The following is a 13,479-nucleotide window of genomic DNA, read 5'->3' on the forward strand; positions in this document are numbered from 1 at the left end:
TTCACCACTTGAAAGGAGCCCATGGAAAACAAGAGATCATAAGACAGTGAAACTTTGTGGAAACATGTGTAAGGACATGCAGAAGAGAAATAGTGAATCGCTTATTGGAAGAACCACATTTTAATTTCCACATGAAAGGTTCAAATCTGATTATTTTGGTGGCCACGCAGCTTGGAACAGTTGATCAGTAATTCTGTTGTCTCCAAATTCTTATGAAGCAGCATGAGGTGGACCTCCCTTGTGCACCAAAATAGTTGAATCCAAAGAAACATTCTCCCATAGAGCGGGGTCACATGTTCGCAAAGCAGATCACATTAATGTGTGCCATTCATGCTGCAAGTCCGTGGTCTTTGGGCTCCAAATTCCTCAAAGAAAAATGAACTGGTTATGAACTGTGTTGTGATGCGTCACCACACAGTGATGTGTTCACTATGCAGGGGAACGTCATGAAATTTCGTTGGTGGTGGTGATCCCCAAATGCAACTTGTGTGTGTTCACTGCCCCAGTGAGCGTAATGTGTACTTCATAACTCCACAAAATGTTCCAAGGATACATGTGGTCAACTTCAACCTGTGCAAGGAACATAAGAGTAGAGCAATGACTGTGTCATATGGCAAAAGTTGGCGACTATTGTGAAGTTTGAACAGATACCACTTCACAATTGTTCACAGCACTTTTTGAACTGTAGACCATGGAATGATCAGTTGTAGTAACACAGTTCATGCACTGCTTGGAGATCACACATTGCATCCAGCATTCTCACCCATAGCAACAGTAACTTCTTCAACAATTTGTGGCACAGTTGGCCATCAGCCTCTCCCAGAAACAATTTCCAAATTGCCAGTTAATTCATATTTCTGAATAATGTTCTTCAACCCCAGTGCAGAAAGCGGACCTCTCCGTATTCCTGTAATGCGTTGATACTCACGAAGAGGAGCACTATTGCTGTTGTCTTAATAAATCAACTTTGTGAGTTATATCCTGCTTATCTTTTCCAGACCCATGTTGACTGTTTGCAGCTATAATGTTCATTGACTCTTTTGTCTCAACCATACATCATTGAACCAGTACCAGTGCCTAACAGCAAGTGATGACGCTAACAGTACTAACAACACACATTCTGTAGCACACAGTCCCAACATCATATCCAAGTTGGATACCGTACAGTAAATTGTTTTCCATCCACACTGGCTCAAGTAGAGAAATTTTAATTATAACCACCCGTGCGTCTCAAAAAGGAAAAGTAGTCAACAGAAAATTATGATAGAAAAAAATCTGCACAGCATAGTGTAGCTCGTCCTTTCAGCATCTTTGGACTGCGCAGCAGATGTAAAAGCAACCAGTTCATGATATAAAACAGACAAACCCCAGTAACCTTGGCACTCGCTCACCTCAAATGAAATAAGAAAATTCAGAGTCAAGTTCCTTTGAAGGAAAATTGAATAAATTAAGTCCATTAAAGGTGCAACAAAAGTAAGCATTACCTGTGATTGTGCCAGCAGCATGAGTTTGAGTCCTAACATCAATAATTTTTTTAACATTGCATACCAGCCTCACTATATACTCAATCACAGGTAGTGAAGTCTGTTTCTAATGTTAATTAGACTGACAAAATATTGATCCAATAGCTTTTGATACATGAATGAACATCACTTGACCGTCCCATCTGACCCCACTCCCCCTCTTCACCACCAATTCAGTATCTGTTTTGTTGGTATTCAAACAACACCGTGGCACCACTAGCTAAGTTCTTTGGCCAGTATAACAATATAACTGATTAGGAGATTATGACTTTGTGTGTGTGTGTGTGTGTGTGTGTGTGTGTGTGTGTGTGTGTGTGTGTGTGTGTTTCACGTAAGTGGGCATATAACTCAGGGTCCATTTACATATATTGGAGGGGGGCTAACCTCACACCCATAGACAGTACACACTTCTGTACTTTTCACTGGAATCGGACCTTGAGAAGTATTTTATTGGCTATGGAAATATTCAAAACTGCTCAAGATAGAGTGTTTCCTGTTGAATGTGAGATGTTATTTTATTTAGAAATTTAGTCCTGGAAGCAGCCAAAGTGTTGTGAGCCAAAAGAACAAGGTGTGATATGACCTCTCATTATCCTGAGAGGATACCAAATTTACTTTCTAAGGTAGTTAACATAAACCATTTCTAACAATACCTAAAGCATAAAACATGAGAACTTCCCATACTGTCACAAACCAGAATGTTTAAACGTTCAACTAACATTGCAGTGGAACACAACATGGGTGCCTGTAACACGATCATTCAGTGGAGCTGTAATTGATATTACCATCACCTGCCAGAACTACAACACCACCTCTTCTAAAATAGCTTCTGCTCTACAGGAAGCATGGTTCACTGATAATCATTCCCCGACACACTGTTGAAATTATGCATTTTGTCAGAACCATGCTGGCCCCAAGAGGGTATCTGAAGGATACATCAGGTCCCATGGATGTGTTTGGTGACTGGATTCCCCTTCGTACCACTTTGGAAGCAATAGTGGGTGTGTGGGTGTGAGTGCAGATGACCCCAGCAATCACCATTTGCAGGCCACTTACTATCTTGAGTCGATTATCTTAATGCAGTAATCCATCCCCCTTTTCTCCTGCTTGGGGATTTAAGTCAGCACCACCCCTTGTGGGAGATACTACCACTTCATCTTGTAGTGGCCTTCTACTCGACCAGCTTCTTACCAGTTGTGATGTGTGTCTCCTCAGTGATGGTACCCTTACCCACTTCAGTGCAGCCCACAGCACATTTTCAGCTATTGATCTAATGATCTCCTGAGTCTTGTGGCTCCAGTGCATTGGTCATTACACGATGATCTTTAGAACAATGACCACTTTTTGGTGATCATGTCACTTCCTTGCCACTGGCAGACCACATTAGGTGCTTCAAAGAGCAAACTAGCAGCTGTGTAGATCTGCTGTTACCTTCGCCCCTCTCTGTCAGATTGCATCAACGAGGTTGGCCCAGATGTCTCTGACGTGATCACCCACATTGCTGGAACTGCTATTTTCCTTTCTACAGGTTCCCTCTACCACTTGCCAGTGCCACCCACGGTGGACCAAAGACATTGCAATAGCTGTTGAGGGTCACCAAAGAGGCCTATAACATATCAAGCCACCACCTTCACTAAGTAACCTTATCACTTCTAAGAAACTTTGTAGTAAGGCTTGCTGTCTAATTAAATTCAGTAAGAAGGACATGTAGAAGAAAAGAAACTGTGAAGCATGAGTAACAGCCAGATTGCCCAAAACTGAGAAGGGGGAGTAGAAGATGAATAGTCTAAATTCAAAGAAACCCATGTTAAAGAAGCCAGAGACATCTGCGGTAAAACGATTGTGACACAAAAGAGAAGGAAACATCTTGGTGGAATGATCAGGTCAAGACAGCAGAAGATAGAAACGTACTTAAAAGAAAATTATACTATGAAAAACAGAAAATAGATGATGCACCGAATGAATTAGCAATTGAACATCTAGCACAGGAACTCTAGAGAAAGAAATTAGCTGTAAGAGTGATCCACAAAGAAAAGAAAAAGTTTTACTAAAGTATAGAGGAAGATTGTCAGGCAAGTTGGAAATGACTATACAATGTACCAAAGAGTAAACAAAATGAATATGTAAACATCCTTGCACTGGAAACAGATGACTGTAACTTAATATGAACAGAGAAAGGGATCAGGAATGAAATGAAAAAGTACTTCAACATTCTGCTAAATGGAGAAGGGGACCTCACAACCATCAGCAACTGTAGAATAATTAATGAAGTCCAAACCAATGGACACTCTTTAACATGGGCTAAGATGGAAACAGCATTAAAGACTATGCGGAATGGGAAGTCGACAGACTTTGATGATCTCAGCTCAGTCATGAAAAAGGCAACTGGAATATTAGACTTAAATTGGCTGTATAGAGTGTTACCAGTGATTTGGGAAGAAAACAAAATCCTAGAAGATTGGAGCAAAGGAGTCACCATCCCTCTGATTAAAAAGGGCAATCGATGAAAATGTGGAAATTACAGAGGCATCACACTGCTGTCACACACCCTGAAGCTGTTATAAAAGATCATAGAAATGAGACTTAGAAAGATAGAAGAACCTTTACTTGAGGAAGAAAAACAGGGGTTCAGGAAAGACCAAGGTACTATGGATCTTATTTTTGCAGTAAGAAATGCTGATAGAAAAGTACTGGGAATATGGAAGAATTCTTGTGATTGTATTGGTGGAAATTGAAACAGCATATGACAGTGTTCCTCAAAACAAGATATGGGAATGTTTGGAAGACCTAAAGGCGCCAAAGCACCTAACTCATAAAACCGAAATGCTGTACCAAAAGTATTACAGCTGTGTCCAGATAGGCAACAGACATCAGAATGGTTTGAAACAGAGACAGGTGTCCAACAAGGACGTGCGCCATCACCACTCCTGTTTGTAATAGTAATGGACAAGATCATAAAATCTATCAAGAAAATAGACAGCAAACCAAATGATCTGGTTTTTTTCCAGTGATTTGATAGTAGGTGGAGAGACAGAAGCTGAAGCACAAAAGAAACATAATGATGGAAATAACACATTCAAAAATTTTGGACTAAAAATAAGTAAATGAAGACAGTAGAAATGACCAACAACAGGCAAGGATCAATCTCAGATATATTTCTAGAAGGAGTCAATGTAAAATATGTTTCCCATTTCAGGTACCTAGGAAGCATGATCTCAGAAGACAACACCATTAAGCAGGAAGTACACAGCAGGACACAGAAAGCACAAAATTTTTATAGTCAAATCAGAAATCTTCTCTGGGACGATAAAATACCACAAAAAGCAAAAGTGACCATGTACACATCTGTTTCATACCAATACATGTGGTTTAGAAACATGTATCCTACTAAACAAAGACCTCAGCAGAATTCAGGCAACAGAAGTGAGATTCATTAGAGCTATGACTCAAACAACTAGAAATGACAAAATCAGGAATGAATATTGAGGTTCCTGTTACCAGTGTCATAAAGAAACGTAGATTTCAGTGGTATGGGCACATAATGAGAATGAACATCGTAAGACATGCCAAAAAGTATTTCAACCTGAATCTCATAGGAAGAAAACCACAGAGGAGACCAAGAAAATGCTGGATAGAGGATGTAAGATTATATTTGGAAGAGAACGGACAGCTGCATGGGATTAGCCGAGTGGTCTAAGGCGCTGCAGTCATGGACTATGCGGCTGGTCCCAGCAGAGGTTTGAGTCCTCCCTCGGGCATGGGTGTGTGTGTTTGTCCTTGGATAATTTAGGTTAAGTAGCGTGTAAGCTTAGGAACTGATGACCTTAGAAGTTAAGCCCCATAAGATTTCACACACATTTGAACATTTGTTGAGAAAGGACACAAATGGGAAGTTGTCCTGGAACAGAAGGTGTATGAAGGCAGAAGGAGATGGCAAGCACTTGTACACCACACCATGGAAACTGAAGTTGGAAAACAACGATGATGATGATGATGATGATGGAATGCTGGGAGTGCTGTGTCTCCTCCCTGGGAACATATGTTTCTTCATCCCAGGTTCACGCCAAGTTGTAGTCTTCTGGGCCACCAATGATCAACAACTGTTTACAACTCTTTGTCCATAAGGCTGATCTATGTACCAATGCACCATTCCTGCTGAACACCTTGTGACCCACTTCATGACAGCATCAGCATCCTCTTCTTATCTGGCTGTCTTTCTACAGCAGAAATGACAAGTTGAAGATGATCCCTATGTTTCGTCCTACCCCCTGCCAAGCCAAATGATATAGTGCCCATTCACTGACTGGGCACTGCTTCAGGTTGTTGTCTTGTCTCATGGTATGACCCCAGGCTCTGATTCAATTCAAAACCTGAATGTTACTTAAGGGCTAATGTTAGTTAAGGGCTACATGTATTCAGGGTCTTCAAACGTATTTGCCTTGAAGGTTCTTATCTTCGCAGTGGCGATATAGTATCATCATCTCAATCTTAAGCCAGGCAAAACCAAACATCTCTAGACACCTGCAAACCAGTTAGCCTCATCTGCATGTTCTGCAAATAATGGTTGCCCACACATTATGTAGAGTTTTCAAGTCTTAGGGCCTTTTGTCCCCCTATCAGTGAGGTTTCCAGGAGGGACAATTCACAACAGATCTGGTTGGAAACAGCAGTCCGGCAGGCTTTTTCTAAACACCAACACTTCATAACAGTCTTTTTTGACCTACATAAGACGTACAACACCACTTGGCACTATCATATTTTACTTACCCCCCATGATGGGTACTTCTAAGTCTCCATCAGTTTTTATCCCACAGGCCAGGGTTTGAGTTGATACTTTACTCAACTGTCCATGGGCCCAAGAGAACGGTGTCCTGCAGCTCTCTGACCTAAGTGTCACACTTTTCCTCATCGCAGTCGATGGGCTAGTGAGCTCAGTTGGGCCAGTGGTCACCGTTGCGCTGCTTGTCGACAACTTTTGCATTTTGTACAGCTCCTACTCAGTAGCGTCAGCTGAATGACACTCCAAGGTGCCATTCAACATGACTCTGCGTAGATCTTTTCCCATGGTTTCCAGTTCTCCCCTGCAAAAATGTGGGTCATGCATTTCTGTTATCATAACTTGGTCCATCCTGATCCAGAACTCCACAGGGCTATCCAGCACTTGGAAGTTGTTCCATGGTCCCAATTTTTGGGCCTCCTTTTGGATAAAAAAAACTGACTTGGCTGTCCTATATTCATCTGCTAAAGACTAGTTGTATGTGGAAGCGTAATGCTCTCTGATTCCTTGCCCACACCTCTTGCGGTGTGGATCATGCTATGCTTCTCCATATTTACCAGGCCCTGGTCTCATCCAGAATGCATTATGGTCACGAGGTTTAAGGCTCAGTGGCACCTTCGGCTTTGAAATTGTTAGACTCGGCCCATAATCTGGAGTTCGTCTGACCAGTGGCATCTTCCAGACTAGTCCCATAGACAGTTTCCTTTCAGAAGTGGGGATGTTACCTCTTCATTTCCTACGGTACTACCTCTTGGTCTCCTATGTAATCATCATCCAACAATTCCCTGATTGTTCAACATATCCCATTCTTTTCACATACAAGGTGTGTCAGCCTCCTGATACTGGCCCTCAGCTAGGATTGCCAGTTGGAATGCACCTTGCAGTTCTCCACTAGGATCTCCACCTATCGTCCCTGGAATGTGCTCCCCATGTTTCCATGCACACACACACCCCTGCCCCTTTTGGTTGGTGCCCAAGCCATGAATTAGGACTGATCTATTTCCAGGTTCTAAAGTCTCTGACCTTTTGGCATCGATTACTTCGAGTTCTTTTGGAGTTTCAGGATGCTGTTACCTTTTACGCTGATGGCTCTAAAACTGTGGATAAGATGGGACATGCTTTTACACCCTCTGGGTGTCAGGAACATTTAGCGTTTTTACAGTGGAAATGATAGCTGTTGACAGAGACCTCCACTTTATTAAATGATCTTCCCTTTACAGTATTTTAATTTATAGTGACTCAATAGCAATCATCAGGCCATTGACCAATGTCACTCTTGTCACCCTGTGTGTGTGTTATTCATGATCTGCTCATTGAACTTAGTAACACAAATGGCTCAGTTGACTTTCTCTGGGTCCTAAGTTCTCAGGGAATGAACTGGTTAATCGCTTGGCTAGAGGAGCTATAACTTGCCCCACATTTGCTTTCCAGATCGCAGAAGTGGATTTACAGGTGCAGATAATAGCTCAAAGATGGAATAACATCTGATTGGCTACTGCCCCCTCTAATAAAATCTGCACAATCAAGGAGACTACTGCTGCATGGCACTCTTCCCTCTGTTTCTCCCAGAAGGTATCCACTTCCCTACGTCACCTCACATTTCTCTTCCAAATCAACAGTGCAATTCCCACAACGCTATATCCACTATTTTTACTAGCAGTGCTTTCAGTACATTTAATATATGTGTGGGGTTAGCAATCTCTATGATCTACCAAGTAATTTCCTGTAACTTACTGTCAGTTTGTTCTTTTCAGCATACAAAATTTGCTGGTACTGGCTATAGTATTCCCATTTCCCTAGCTGTATTTTGTCAGAATGTTTCTTCCAATTCAGTAATCAAGTGGTTGTTACAGTTCATATATTTCTGTAAATTCATCACTGTTTGTTTATTTTCCCTTAATTCAGTTGCTATATTCAAGAAAACTCTCTTTCTGTAATTTTCTTTTGAAATTTACATCAGGTAACACTTTCTGATCAGCCCATCATAGTACTTATAAATTTTGTTTAACTCCTCTTTCAAACATGGGTTATTTTTAACTACTTCTTTGTCTATTGTAAGTTTTAAATTGTTTAATTGACCATTAATTATATTAACAACTGATTTTAACCTTTTTTCAACTCTCAGCTCTGCAATATGATCCAGTCATTTGTCAAGTTTTGTCATACTACCATTTAATTCTGCAAGTCTGTCTATATTATATTGGTTACAAACTTCAAAGGCTGCTGACAAGGTCTCTAAATTTTTTATTCTAAGTATTTATTTCTTTATATAAATTGTCCACTTTAACATTAAACTCATTATTTTGAGTGAATATTTGCAGCCATATTTTTTTTGTTTGAATCTACTACAGTTTTTTAAAATTTTATCTGAGTCATTGTTGGCCTCATCTAATCTTACTTAAGCTATTAAATTTCAACAAAGAAATAGCTAATTTTGTCTTTTCTTGCCGTTCTTTCACTGATAAAGTTTCAGAAACTCAATCGCTGGTGGTTCAGTTTGACCTGGTTCATCTTCAGAATCACTTTGCATCAGCTTGTCGTTAGTGTCATCTGCTACTGTAGTGGAGGTCCTGACTGCATCAGTCCGAGACTGTGTGTCAGCAACTGCATTCACTTCTACGATGACAATTGGTAGTAGTGAGACCCAGCAACTGCAGCATCGCTGCTGGCATTTCTCAGCAACAGTCTTGGCATTTGTTGATCTTGAAACTTTGATGAAAACAATGTGGGAACAGTTGAAAGGTGTTTCTCAGCACTCACTGCTGCTATAAATAATAGTCTTCCCCAAAATACATCAGCTCCAACTGTTCTTCTTTTATATGTTATGGTTGGAGGCTGTTATTTGTCAAACATTACTTTACTTTACAACCAGAGGTTGTACAGAGTTTCAGGGAGAGCATATGGGAACAATTGACAGGAATGGGAGAAGTAAGTAGTACAGTAGAAGAAGAATGGGTAGCCCTGAGGGATGAAGTAGTGAAGGCAGCAGATGATCAAGTAGGTAAAAAGATGAAGGCTAGTAGAAATCCTTGGGTAACAGAAGAAATATTGAATTTAATTGATGAAAGGAGAAAATATAAAAATGCAGTAAATGAAGCAGGCAAAAAGGAATACAAACATCTCAAAAATGAGATCGACAGGAAGTGCAAAATGGCTAAGCAGACATGGCTAGAGGACAAATGTAAAGATGTAGAGGCTTATCTCACTAGGGGTAAGATAGATACTGCCAACAGGAAAATTAAAGAGACCTTTGGAGAAAAGAGAACCACTTGTATGAATATCAAGAGCTCAGATGAAACCCAGTTCTAAGCAGAGAAGGGAAAGCAGAAAGGTGGAAGGAGTATATAGAGGGTCTATACAAAGGCGATGTACTTGAGGACAATATTATGGAAATGGAAGATGATGTAGATGAAGATGAAATGGGAGATACGATACTGCGTGAAGAGTTTGACAGAGCACTGAAAGACGTGAGTCGAAACAAGGCCCCGGGAGTAGACAACATTCCATTAGAACTACTGACAGCCTTGAGAGAGCCAGTCCTGACAAAACTCTACCATCTGGTGAGCAAGATATATGAGACAGGCGAAATACTTCAAGAAGAACATAGTAATTCCAATTCCAAAGAAGGCAGGTGTTGACAGATGTGAAAATTACCGAACTATCAGTTTAATAAGTCACAGCTGCAAAATACAAACACGAATTCTTTACAGACGAATGGAAAAACTGGTAGAAGCTGCCCTCGGGGAAGATCAGTTTGGATTCCGTAGAAATATTGGAACATGTGAGGCAATACTGACCTCACAACTTATTTTAGAAGAAAGATTAAGGAAAGGCAAACCTACATTTCTAGCATTTGTAGACTTAGAGAAAGCTTTTGACAATGTTGACTGGAGTACTGTCTTTCAAATACTAAAGGTGGCAAGGGTAAAATACAGAGAGCGAAAGGCTATTTACAATATGTACAGAAACCAGATGGCAGTTATTAGAGTCGAGGGGCATGAAAGGGAAGCAGTGGTTGGGAAGGGAGTGAGACAGGGTTGTAGCCTCTCCCCGATGTTATTCAATCTGTATATTGAGCAAGCAGTAAAGTAAACAAAAGAAAAATTCGGACTAGGTGTTAAAATCCATAGAGAAGAAATAAAAACTTTGAGGTTCGCCGATGACATTGTAATTCTGTCAGAGACAGCAAAGGACTTGGAAGAGCAGTTGAACAGAATGGACAGTGTCTTGAAAGGAGGATATAAGATGAACATCAACAAAAGCAAAACGAGGATAATGGAATGTAGTCGAATTAAGCTGGGTGATGCTGAAGGAATTAGATTAGGAAATGACCCTTAAAGTAGTAAAGGAGTTTTACTATTTGGGGAGAAAAATAACTGATGATGGTCGAAGTAGAGAGGGTATAAAATGTAGACTGGCAGTGGCAAGGAAAGCGTTTCTGAAGAAGAGAAATTTGTTAACATCGAGTATTGATTTAAGCATGAGGAAGTTGTTTCTGAAAGTATTTGTATGGAGTGCGGCCATGTATGGAAGTGAAACATGGATGATAAATAGTTTAGACAAGAAGGGAATAGAAGCTTTCGCAATGTGGTGCTACAGAAGAATGCTGAATATTAGATGGGTAGATCACATAACTAATAAGGAGGTATTGAATAGAATTGGGGAGGAGTTTCTGGCGCAGCTTGACAAAAAGAAGGGACCGGTTAGTAGGACATGTTCTGAGGCATCAAGGGATCACAAATTTAGCATTTGACGGCAGCGTGGAGGGTAAAAATCGTAGAGGGAGACCAAGAGATGAATACAGTAAACAGATTTAGAAGGATGTAGGTTGCAGTAAGTACTGGGAGATGAAGAAGCTTGCACAGGATAGGCTGGCATGGAGAGCTGCATCAAACCAGTCTCAGGACTGAAGACCACAACAGCAACAACAAAAAACAACAACTTTTACTGATTCGTCATTTCTTTTTAGTTAACTTCCTCTTCATTTAGTCGTTTCTTGCTTGCCAGATATAATGGGCTTATATCTTGGGCTTACACTCATTAGCAGATTTGATCAGTTTCTAGAAAAGGCAGCTAATTTATAAACCAGTATATATTTGCGATCTCTCTTTTTATTGGTATTATGTAAAGAGTAGTCAATTTTTTATTGATATTAATACATATATTATCTTCATTGTACAAGGGTGAATCAAATACAAACCACAATTTTTGTTTTACGTGCCTGTTTGTAAACTGAGAGAGGCAGGATCTCTCCACATTTTTGCTTTTGTTTCCAGTAATTGTTCTCCAAAGCTAGAATGTTGTCGTACTATTGCTGCAGTCAGAATCATGATGTAATATGAAGAGGTTCTGTCATCTGTTGCACAGTGCATATAATAAAGTTTCTCACTACAGAGGGTGTAAAACCATCCGAAATTTGAAAGTTTTGTGGCACAATTCAGGGACGACATCCTGCAAAAGACTCAAGTGCATGCATGGCACACACAGTTTTCATGAGGTTGAGAATGCAGCTCACTGACATTGTCAGAGGACCAGCATGACTGAGGAGAATATTCGCATTGTTAGACAGCTTATTGAAGACTATCACCAAATAACAATTGTTGAAATTGCTCCTGGGGTTGTTCTAAGCTGCGGTAGTGCTCAGGCGATCATTGCTGACAACCCTGGATTTCAGAAAGAGTTCATAGTGTGGGTGCCTTATCTTCTCATCACAGAGCACAAATGTCATTGTCTTGAGATGTGCAAACAGCTACCAACGCTATATCAAACCAAAGAGGAACATTTTTTTACTCCAGATCTTGACTTGTGATGAAACATGGGTGCACCATTACGCCATGTAATTGAAAAAAAAAAAAAAAAAAAAAAAAAACAGCAGCATGGAATGATACAAAAAGGGTGAATCTGCTACCATCAAAGCCACAAAAAATCTCTCGGTGCCGAAAGTTCTTGCAGTTGTCTGTACAAACAAAACATGCATAATGTCAGAATGACCTCACATTTCCAATCTGGGATGTCATCATGCTTCATGACAGTGTTAAAGCACACACAGATGCCCATACTCAACAAAAAATTCAGGAATTGTTCTGGACCAATATAGAACATCCTTCCTACTGTCCAGACTTACCACTATGTGATTTTTCTTTGTTTGAATCACTAAAGGAAGCAGTTAGAGGACACAGATACGATGAGGATGGCGCTATCGAAGTGTTCGTACCCAACTGGCTGTTGTCACAGCCCCATTCATTTTACGAAAACAGGATCAGGAAACTGCCTATCCACTTAGAAGAATGTGTTTCCCACTCAGGAGACTATATAGAAAAATAATTATGAGTGTATGAATTTTTCTGAAACTGAAGTAAACTTATTAAAAAATAATAATCCTGAAACTTCCTGGCAGATTAAAACTGTGTGCGCGACTGAGACTCGAACTCGGGTCCTTTGCCTTTCGCGGGCAAGTGCTCTACCAACTGAGCTACCGAAGCACGACTCACGCCCGGTCCTCACAGCTTTACTTCTGCCAGTATCTTGTCTCCTACCTTCCTAACTTTACAGAAGCTCTCCTGCGAAACTTGCAGAACTAGCACTCCTGAAAGAAAGGATATTGCGGAGAGATGGCTTAGCCACAGCATGGGGGATGTTTCCAGAATGAGATTTTCACTCTGCAGCGGAGTGTGCGCTGATATGAAACTTCCTGGCAGATTAAAACTGTTTGCCCGACTGAGACTCGAACTCGGGACCTCGCGGGCAAGTGCTCTACCAACTGAGCTACCGAAGCACGACTCACGCCCGGTCCTCACAGGTTCGCAGGAGAGCTTCTGTAAAGTTTGGAAGGTAGGAGACGAGATACTGGCAGAAGTAAAGCTGTGAGGACCGGGCGTGAGTCGTGCTTCGGTAGCTCAGTTGGTAGAGCACTTGCCCGTGAAAGGCAAAGGTCCCGAGTTCGAGTCTCGGTCGGGCACACAGTTTTAATCTGCCAGGAAGTTTCATATCAGCGCACACTCTGCTGCAGAGTGAAAATCTCATTCTGGAATAATAATCCTGTTTATATTTGATTCACTCTCATAGTCACAGACTGCTCATCAGGGCTAATTACGCTTTTTAACCAATGCCTCCCAAGAAAACCAAAACAACAATTAACTGATTATTATTGATTTAAAAAAAAAAAGAAAAAGAAAAAAA

The 13,479-nt window shown here is 40.7% G+C and overlaps 1 protein-coding gene and 1 non-coding gene across 2 annotated transcripts in view; both read left to right on the forward strand.

Moving 5' to 3' along the window:
• LOC124804706 (dmX-like protein 2) overlaps positions 1-13,479 on the forward strand; it is a 327,684-nt gene that overhangs the window by 125,790 nt on the left and 188,415 nt on the right. The gene's annotated exons all lie outside the window — the stretch shown is intronic.
• On the forward strand, positions 13,185-13,259 carry Trnas-uga. Its single transcript has one exon. It is a non-coding gene; the product is annotated as a tRNA-Ser (tRNA).

The sequence above is a fragment of the Schistocerca piceifrons genome, chromosome 7 (assembly GCF_021461385.2).
Source record: "Schistocerca piceifrons isolate TAMUIC-IGC-003096 chromosome 7, iqSchPice1.1, whole genome shotgun sequence".
Classification (NCBI taxonomy): domain Eukaryota; kingdom Metazoa; phylum Arthropoda; class Insecta; order Orthoptera; family Acrididae; genus Schistocerca; species Schistocerca piceifrons.